General features: G+C 49.3%; 2 protein-coding genes, 1 long non-coding RNA gene and 1 pseudogene across 3 annotated transcripts in view; 3 read left to right on the forward strand and 1 right to left on the reverse strand.

Moving 5' to 3' along the window:
- The window catches only part of LOC127600668 (cytochrome c oxidase subunit 6B1-like), a 74,803-nt gene that overhangs the window by 4,499 nt on the left and 60,208 nt on the right, over positions 1–10,096 (forward strand). The window lies entirely within an intron of this gene.
- Positions 299–10,096, forward strand: part of LOC127600519 (solute carrier family 2, facilitated glucose transporter member 3-like) — an 80,994-nt gene continuing 71,196 nt past the window's right edge. The window contains exon 1 of the mRNA XM_052065158.1: positions 299–450. The gene's annotated coding sequence lies outside the window, so the exon portion shown is untranslated. The remainder of the gene's footprint in view (positions 451–10,096) is intronic.
- LOC127600520 (solute carrier family 2, facilitated glucose transporter member 3-like) overlaps positions 604–10,096 on the forward strand; it is an 80,689-nt pseudogene continuing 71,196 nt past the window's right edge.
- On the reverse strand, positions 6,946–9,985 carry LOC127600678 (uncharacterized). The gene is made up of 3 exons (XR_007962376.1): positions 9,827–9,985; positions 8,720–8,787; positions 6,946–7,297 (listed from the first exon to the last, which is right to left on the reverse strand). It is a non-coding gene; the product is annotated as an uncharacterized LOC127600678 (long non-coding RNA).

Consider the following 10,096-nt stretch of genomic DNA (forward strand, 5'->3'; position numbering starts at 1 on the left):
GAACTCCAAGCTTTCATCTTTGGATTGCAAATGAGTGAAATTACAAACGGTGTGCATCATTCCTGACAAAGACAACGTTAGTCGCACATCTGCCACGTTGATAAAATATTGACGTTTTACCTCTGTTCAATATAAACCCGGTGGGGCGGAGGGGGGGGGGGTGATCTGCTTTCACGGGCCACATAAAATGACGTGGCGGGCCAGATACGGCCCCCGAGCCTTATGTTGGACAACTGCGATTCCCATTATCAAAGGAGACTTCGCAGCACTCGCCTCTCTTTAAATGGGATCTCGGGAGGGGGGGGGGGCGAAACCAGACGTGTGTGTGTGTGTGTGGAGGGAGGAGGAAGAGAGTGGGAGGAGTTTCTCATCTGCCGCTGCTGAAGTGAGGGCAGACCCATCTCAATAGTCTGGACCACGTACAGGTCCGGCCCCATCCCAGTCCATCAGGTACAGCGAGACTCGCCGTCGCACGCCGCCGTTTGGCTTCTGGCTCTGCTGACGTCGGGCTGCCGCTTGTTTGTCTATTTGCTTTCAGGTTCGACAGCCGTTTGCACACAGAAGCGCGTTTTTCCAGAAAGTCCATTTTGTTCAGAAGAAAGAAAAAAAAAAGTGAAGATGGAGCGCATGGAGGATGATAAGGTAGGCACTTCTGTTCCTTTTATTGCATGACGGCAGAATTTTAACGGCAAAGCAAGCCGGTGTCGCGACAAAGTTCCAAACTGTCGGTTCCCACTTGTTTGATTGGACTCTGTTTGGTGCAGCTCGCATTGGAATAAAAAGCTGGAGTTCATTAAGTCGCAGGCCGGCACTTTGGTAATTTTCCTTTCTGGCAAGAGGAGGATGAGAACTGAGCGTTTTGGGGACGTGACTAAGAGAAGAGGGGAGAGCAGGGCAAGCTGCGACTTGAGCGTGATGCCTCCGTGTTTAAATGCAGGTTGAGAGAAAGCAAGGACGCGCGCGCGGGGCAAGAAGACACAACATTAGGTACACCTGCGCCGTTTCATGACATCCGGTACGGGGGGCTGCGTTGACAAGATTCTCACGCAAAGTCATCCTTCAGCGAGGTGATTGGGCCGAGTTTAAATCGGACGACGAGTGCTTTGAAACCCGACGGTGGTTTTTCTTGGGCAACATGTTGCACATTCTTTGGTCGTCCTGAGGATTACGTCACAATTTTGACATCGCTTGGATGGGGTGTCCAAATCCGCACACGGAATGTGAATACACACCAAAAAAAAAAAAAAAAATCCTCTCACTAACTGAACAAATGAATCCACAAGGGAGTTGCAGACCATCCCGTCTACTCCCAGGATTGGTCGCCGGGTTCCCAAAACAAAATGGTGACAGGTTTCATGTCGGCACATTTGCGTGTTGCTTAATGCTAAAATGTGAAGTCGATCCAACATGAATTTCATTGGATGAAGGTCAAAGGTCAATGTGTTTGACGTAAGGCGGCCTGATGGAGGACTGGTTCGCGCATCGACCTCACAGTGCAGAGGTCGCGGGTTCGATCCCAGCTCTGGCTTTCCACTGTGAAGTTTGCATGTTCTCCCCGTGCCTGGGTGAGTTTTCTCCGGCAACCGCTTCAGGGTGTCCCCTGCCTACTGCCCGAAGACGCCTGGGGTAGGCTCCAGCACCCACCCCCCCCCCTCCCTTGGTGAGGGTGAAGCGATTCAGAAGTTGGATACATGGATGGATGGGTGGTGTTTGATATATAATAATACAAGTGTTGGTCCAACGTGGACCTCAGCAGTCTTAATTCCCCCCCCCCCCCTTGTTGAAGAATGCGACTACCCATTTTGTAAAATTCCAAAGGATTAACTGCAGTTTAAAGAGGAGCCGAGACCAAACCGTCCAACCTGTGACGGCTGGAGTCAGGACTGAAGCGCAATGACAGGAAATGACTCAACTCGAGTCGGTTGAAAGGCAGCAAAGTTACGGCAGCACGGTTAGCAAGTCTATCGCACCCCTTCACAGGTTCCTGTGTGGCTATAAACCCCCTGCCCCCCACACCCCAGTACACTGACTTCTTGTTTGTGTTGCCAGTATTTTTTTTTTGTTTTTTTGTAAGGTTTTTGTTTCAAATTTTTTTTGTAGCTAGCAAACAAATGTTGCAATGTTATAAATGACCACTAGACTGATCATTTCGACTCAAGCATCGCAGAGCTACATGGCGTATGTTTCTTGGGCTGGTAAATGTCCCGACCGCTCCCCGCATTTAAAAGGCGTGACGGCCCCGGCGTAATTTTCACGTCCTATCGTTCAACAGTTGCGCAAGGAAAAGCGTGTCGCTGCAAGTGCCCGCGTGTTGCCTCTGCCTGTCGTCTTTGCGTTTCGGCTCCTTCTTGTTCTTGTTTATCTTCTGCTTCATTCATTTCTGCTTCTTTGTTCCGATCGCAGTAGAGGCGGACGTCGTGTCCGAGAGTGCATGTGTACAAGCGTGGAAAAATTTAAGAATTGCACGTCCGACGTTATCGCTTTGCGCCACTGTGTTGAATTACGTCGTAAAAATGGCGGCACCCATTGAAATGGTCGCCAGCCAGGGCTCACTTAGACGAACAATCACACCGTGGGACAATTTAGAGCTCGGGTGTCAAAGTCAAGGCCCGGGGGCCAGATCCGGCCCGCCACGTCACTTTATGTGGCCCGCAAAAGGAGCAAATCATATGTGTCAACTTTCATGATCCTTGCTGAAATCTGGACCGAAATTTCAAATTGTCATGGCTAATAAATAACGTTGAGATTTTGCATCGGCATGTCCTTTTTGCATATTTTATCCAAATTAAATACGATTATTATTATTATTATTATTATTACCGGCCCACCCCCAAAACCACAAAATAAATAATGCAAACTTCTCAAAGTGAAACGTTGTGTTGAGCATGCAGCAAAGATCTGCTGCACGAGCAGCTTATTATGCGCTAATCCCGAGGCCAGCGGGAAAAACAACCAAAATCCAGTCGCTGCAGGTGCTTTGGACTGACCTGCAGGCTTGCCTGTCACGCAGCGGGCACTACCGTCGCGCCAATAACGAGCAGGTTGAAAGGAAGTCGGTGCGATCCCGCGATGTGGAAAAGGCTCGTTGTGCCCGCGTGACGGCCAGCCTGTCCGCAAACAGCGAGAGCTTTGTCAAAAGTCAGCGACACTCCGCAGCCAATGTTCCAACAGAGACCTTTCTTTGAGCAAATGCATCCGTGCTTTGTTCTCATCTCACTTGGTGCTTCCTCTCGCCTTCATACGACAGCCCAAGCAGAAGAAAATCACCTGCTACCTGCTCTACTGCGTGTCCACTGCCGTCATCGGTTCGCTGCAGTTTGGTTACAACACCGGGGTCATCAATGCACCTGAACAGGTATGTGTGTGTGTGTGTGTGCGTGCGCACGTGTGTTGCTAACAAGGTACCTTTTGTTGTGTATGCAAATACATTTTCGCAGAGATGTACTCTAATTACTGTGGGAGAACAAAGTCTTTCTAAAAGACAGCAACAATTGATGACGAGTGTGTACCTCATCTAGCGTCCAATTAATGCCGATGCAAGTCGCTATGTGAAAAAAATACAAAATGGCTCCATGACGGATTGAAAAATTTCGGGGGTGACCTTGTTATATGCACTGAGGGCTTTGCTAAAGTCATGCGGCCTTAATGTGGATTGTTGAACCCACACAAAAAAAATATAAAAGCTGTTTTTGGTGTGTTCAACAATCTATATATATATATATCTATATATATAATTTTTTGGGGGGGGTTCGTTTTGTTTTTCTTTTGCTGTGGCTTGCACAGAAACTGCGTAGGTTCTTCCAAAATGTTTCTCTGGAGCGCTTCAACGAGCCCTTCAGTCCCGGAGCCACCACCATGGTGTGGAGTTTTGCGGTGGCCATCTTTAGTGTGGGCGCATGTTGGGCTCCTTCAGCGTGGGGGCCATGGTCAACAAGTTTGGCAGGTGAGCAAGTCAAGACTGTCGGGGGGGGGGGGAATGTCTCCGTTGACCATCTTCGCCGTCCAGGAAGAAATCGATGCTGTTGGCCAACGTTCTGGCCCTGCTGGGAGGGGCCATGATGGGACTCTCCAGCCTGAGTCGCTCTTTTGAGATGGTCATCATCGGACGCTTGATCATCGGCGTCTTCTGCGGTCTGTGCACCGGACTGACGCCCATGTACGTGGGCGAGATCGCCCCCACCGCCCTCCGAGGGGGCCTTCGGAACCCTGCACCAGCTGGGCGTGGTTATCGGCATCCTGGTGGCGCAGGTACGAGACTGACGCGCGTCTTGCGCTCCCGGTCCGATTAAAATTATATGCAAATAAAATTATATTTGCAAGAGAAATTTGGTCAAGAATTTGCTCTCCGCCATTCACAGAGTTGCGACAATATGGTGTGTTTTTGTTTCTTCTCTTCAGATCTTTGGTCTGGAGTCTCTTCTGGGCTCGGATACTCTGTGGAGCGTCCTCCTGGCCTTGACCGCCCTGCCTGCCATCCTGCAGAGCATCATGTTGCCCTTCTGCCCCGAGAGCCCCCGCTACCTTCTCATTGTCCTCAAGCAGGAGGAGGAGGCCAGGAAAGGTTCCGTATACGAGATCCTCACGTTGGCGGTATTTTTTTTTTTGTGTTTTTCAAGTTATTTATTTTTTTCCCCCCTCAACCTTATTCCCACTGCCGCTGTCCCCCGCCTTGCAGCGCTGGTGCGGCTGCGCGGCTGCGAGGACGTGAGCGACGACATCGACGAGATGAAGGAGGAAGGGATGCGGATGGCCATGGAGAAGAAAGTCACCATCCCGGAGCTCTTCCGCTCACGGAACTACCGCCAGATCATCATCATCGCCATCGTTCTGCAGCTCTCTCAGCAGTTTTCGGGCATCAATGCGGTGAGTAACGCTTACTCGGGGAGCTGGGAAAACGTCGGTGGGGAGCTAACGTGAAAAATTCTGAACGTTTAGTTTCCGAGTTGCACTATTTGTGGCTAAATGAAGCTCCTCAACTCACTACAGCATAGCTCCACCACATCAAGATGGCGGCGAAACACCACTTGTTTCCAATTGAAGCTCCTCAACTCACCTTAGCATCGCTCCTCGGTACGTTTGTCGCTTTTGTTGTCGCGGACTCACGTTGAACTTGATTTTAGGTCTTCTACTACTCGACGGGCATCTTTGCCTCGGCGGGCGTAACTCAACCCATCTACGCCACCATCGGCGCCGGAGTGGTCAACACCGTGTTCACCGTCGTTTCCGTGAGTGCCGCACCGCTACTTTGTGGTCCTTTTTCCGCGCAGTTTGTTGGATTTTCGACCAATCCCTGCGGATTTATCCCCCCCCCCCCCCACCCCCCCAGCTCTTCCTGGTGGAAAAGGCGGGCCGAAGGACCTTACACCTGATCGGACTGGCCGGAATGGCCATTTCTGCCTTGCTCATGACCATCTCCCTTTCTCTGGTGGTGAGTGCCGATTAAGATAAGATAAGATAAGATATCCTTTATATGTCCCACACTTGGATTAGATGAATGCATCGTTTTTTTTTTTTTTCACGTAAGGTGGATTTTGTTGGACTGGAACAAATGCAAACAAATGCAGTTACCAAAGTGATGTAAAAAAAAAAAAAGTGTCTTGATATGTGGATATTCTTTCAAATTTATTTATTTTGTTTTGTATAACCTGAGGAACTCGATTGGATAAAAGAAAAAAAAAACGACCAGGAAAGTAAACAACTAAAATGTTAAATTAGAGTCGGCACACAATTGCTGTCGTTGCCAAGCGCCTCTCATTAAGCCTAATTCAAGTTCAGCTGTTTGCTAACTTGACTGTATTTTATTTTGTTTTCCAACTTGAACGTTGGTTTCGTCGGACCGGAACAAAATGCCCCGAAGAGATGTGGAGGAATGCGTTATGCTGATGCACCCGCGTTATTTCACTGAAATTAATAATGAGGAAGAAAATGTTTTGAGTCATCCAGGTCACATTAATGGCGGAGAGAAGGATATATCTTGGCTGCTTTTTTTTTTTTTGGTCTTACGAAAACTTGGCCTTTGAACATGGGGTGTGTAAACTTTTGAGATCAACTGCATCCTATAGCTCCAATTCGAGTTACCTCGATCGGTTTGTATTTGTCGTCAGGGATGTGATCATGAGAATATGTTCTTGTCTTGCCTTACCTCTTATGAAGTATTTGGGCCCTAGCTGCGACTCCCATGGATTTATTTGCCTCATTTTGCTGTTTGTCTGAGCAGAAATCGACCCCGTCTCTGAGCTACTTGGCCATCGTGGCCGTGTTCGGCTTCGTGGCCAGTTTTGAGATGGGTCCGGGTCCCATCCCCTGGTTCATCGTGGCCGAGCTCTTCGCCCAGGGCCCTCGACCCGCCGCCATGGCCGTCTCCGGTTTATCCAACTGGACCGCCAACTTCCTGGTGGGCCTTGGTTTCCCCAAACTGGAGGTACACAACTGTCAACCCTGAAAATGACGTGACGTGGCAAGGAACTTTTTTTTCCTTTTTCCTCTTGTAAACATTTTGACTTTTTCTATTCTCAAAACAAGACATTCTTTTTCTTTTTTTTTAATTCGTACAACTGAACGTGGGTGGCCCGGTAGTCCAGTGGTTAGCACGTGGGCTTCACAGTGCAGAGGTACCGGGTTCGATTCCAGCTGCGGCCTCCCTGTGTGGAGTTTGCATGTTCTCCCCGGGCCTGCGTGGGTTTTCTCCGGGTGCTCCGGTTTCCTCCCACATTCCAAAAATTTGCATGGCAGGCTGATTGGACGCTCTAAATTGTCCCTAGGTGTGAGTGTGAGTGCAAATGGTTGTTCGTCTCTGTGTGCGCTGCGATTGGCTGGCAACCGATTCAGGGTGTCCCCCGCCTACTGCAGGAGATGGCTGGGATAGGCTCCAGCACACCCCCCGCCCCCCCCCCCCCGCGACCCTAGTGAGGATCAAGCGGCTCGGAAGATGAATGAATACAACTAAACGTACATAGGTGATACTTTACTATGCCACAAGAGGGCGCCAGCATGCACACACTTTGTGGATCCAAACTCTCTGTCTGTGCTTCCCTTAGGAACTCTGCGGTCCTTACGTGTTCATCATCTTCATGGTCTTGCTCATCCTCTTCTTCATCTTCACTTTCCTGCGGGTGCCCGAGACCAAAGGAAGGACCTTCGACGACATTGCTCAAGGATTCGCCGCCAGCGCCGCCGCCAAATCCCCCAGCTCCCCCGCGCCCGAAGCGGAGGTTGCGGACCAACCCGGGAGCAAAGAACCTCCGCCCATGTCCCCCTCGGAAAAGCTCCCCATGGTGGCTCTTCCCGCGGAGAATCCCTAAATGAGAAAGAAAGTCATGTGACAAGAAAGCGGGTCGAAAAGGTCAGTGGGACGGCATCACATTTGAGTGAGCCTTTTTTGTAGTGTCAAACAAATCACACTTAACAGGGTGCTTTGTGGGGGGGGGGGTTGTGTGTGTTTTTTTTGTTGTTTTTCTTTTCATGTGGAAATACCAAAATAATTAACCGAGGTCCTTGTAAACCTGCTTAAACGGAACCGCCAGGCCTTTCAAAGTTTGTTGACATGCCTCGCATACCGCCTCCTTTGTAAGAGGATCAACCTGCGTTCAGAGTTCAGAACCCCCCCCCCCCCCCCCCCCCCCCCCCCCCCCCCCCCCCGGCCATCGGCCGCGTTAGGAGGTTACTGGATTCCAGCTTTTAGATATTGAGGTCGAGCTCGGAAAAGCCAGGCTGACCTCGAAAACACTGATGGCGCGGGCCCCGCCCTCCTCCCAGCCCTTTCCCTGAGATCCACAGGGAAGACTGCCCGCCGACAGACTCACCCCCCAACCCCCCCCCCCCCCAAAAAAAAAACTAGAAATCAATCCAAGCAAGGTCAGCCGTATCATTCTGCAGCATAGGAACTGTTGGTGTGTGTGTGTGTATATACTTTGTATTTGTTGGCCTCTGCTGATCAAGAAGAAACGAGTTTGCGTGCACGTCTACTGCAAACGAGAAATTTTCATGGTATGACCATGAGGTGGCGCTTTAGCTCTTTGCGGGACTTTTTGCGTGACGACCGCTTGCAGCTTTCTCCAATCAAATGGAGCGCAATTTACCACGTTGCTGTTTCGCCCGCCATCTGCTGGCCTCTTAATCATGAAGTGAGTTGAGGAGCTTCATTTGGACAAACGTAGTCAAAATGACCAAAGAGAAGGAAGCAGTGCAGTGGAAACGTTTTTGGGGGGGGGGGGGGGTACTTGCATAGGCCTGTAGAGTGGAAAAAGTAGTGGCTGGCAGTGTTTCTTTTCAATTGTTGAAGGTCAATTAGTTTCAATTGATTTTTGGAACAGGTTTGATTGATTTTAATAGTTCAAAATGCTGCGTTTGAGTTTGCTTTTATTCAGTTTAGTATTAGATTAGATTTAGCTTATTTTTTCCATGTAAGGAATATTTGTTCACTGCAAGATCAAAAAATAAAAAGCCACAGTGTTGGGTGACATCGAGACATTTTGGCTATTAGGGGCGGGGCTTAGTCTCCAGTTCCCGCAAATCACGAAAATCGTATTTTCTCCGTTCATAATTGCCTTTAATGCCACACGATGGTGGCAAAGCACTACTTTTCTTTTAGACATGGCTATGGCTTGAATCAATCAACCTCCTGCCTGCTTCGGTTTGTCATCCCCATAGATGCCGCAGGATAACAGCAAAGCACTCCTTTTACCTTACGCTGTGCTATGGCCTGACTAAATGAAGTCACCTCAACATAGTCCCTTGGCGCCAAAATGCAACAGGAAGCAATACTTTTGCACCGGGCAGGCCTTTGACCTGAGAACAAAAACCGCAATTGGGTGAGCAGAGGAAAAAAATGGTCGCTTAAGGTCGACCGGTTTAATCCTAACCTCGCAGGTCACCGAAGAGAACCCGTCAAAACGCTAGCAACGTGTATTTATTTTCAGCGCTTTGGTGTGGACGCACAGAAATGGACCATTTGTTTGTTTTGATGCTGAACGTAGCATGCGGAGCGGCGTCACATTTGCACTTTTGGCAGAGCGGACTTGTACGACGAGCGTCTGCTTAGAATCCGACGGACGCGTTCGATCTGTTGCTGCCACTTTACATCGAGATGAAACCAACCCCGCAAGACATCATTGAACGTTTAAGTTCACTTCAATCGGCCGGCGGATTATCTCGGGGGGGTACCTCATGTATTGGTACGAGTGTACATTTGTGAAATGCTCAGATTTTTCGTGCCCGTCTGTCTTTGGGGGTTGTTACTTAAGCGTTCCTGTACGCCACTAAATATGCCAACCTTTTCATCTGTATATTTTTGCTCTATGTTTGCATTTTTATATCGCTACGCAAAAGTGTTGAGTGGGTGTCACATTGCTGTGAAACGCCCACTTCGAAAAGAACTAAAGTGGGAATAAAGTTGTGCATCTGTGTCAAGAAGAGACTGTCTGACGATCATCTCTGTGCGGCCATTGATGCGATGAACCAGCGAATACTGTACTTAAAATACTGTACTCGGTATACAGTATGTCTCTTTGTATCAACACTGTCTATGAATCCATAACCGACTAAAATCGACTAAATTGCAGCCTCTTGTGGTATTCTGCAGTATTGCAACGTCAATTTCAATCCGAATCATCGTTCCGGTGCCACTCTGATCTCGAGGCACCACTCGATGAAATACGAGGGAGAATTGGATGTTGCTGGAATTAAAAACCTAATTTCTCCTTAAAAATCTCCGTGGCACCCGACGCATATCGTACAGTGACTTCCAAAAGCATTCTTCCTGACAGCAATGCCTCAAAAAGTCAAGCGATTCATTTTGTAATGATCGGTTTTCGACATAAATACCCACATTTAGGAGCCTGTGCCCCCTCCCGGCCAGCTGGGAATGGGGCCATCGGACTGTGTCGAGCCGGCGGGCAAACATCTCCCTTGCAAGAGTCCACTCACGTCTTCCTCATTGCGGAGAACTGGGGCATGAAAAGCGCGCCGCCGTCAACAAGCTGCAATGCTGCGAGGTGGCCAGTGAGTGGCGTGCGTGGGCCGGGCCTCAACCGCAGCTAGTGGGGCGTGGGGGTGGGGGGTGCTTGTGACTCCACAAAATGTTCACATATATTGAAAA

Source organism: Hippocampus zosterae, chromosome 5 (assembly GCF_025434085.1).
Source record: "Hippocampus zosterae strain Florida chromosome 5, ASM2543408v3, whole genome shotgun sequence".
NCBI classification, from domain to species: Eukaryota; Metazoa; Chordata; class Actinopteri; order Syngnathiformes; family Syngnathidae; genus Hippocampus; species Hippocampus zosterae.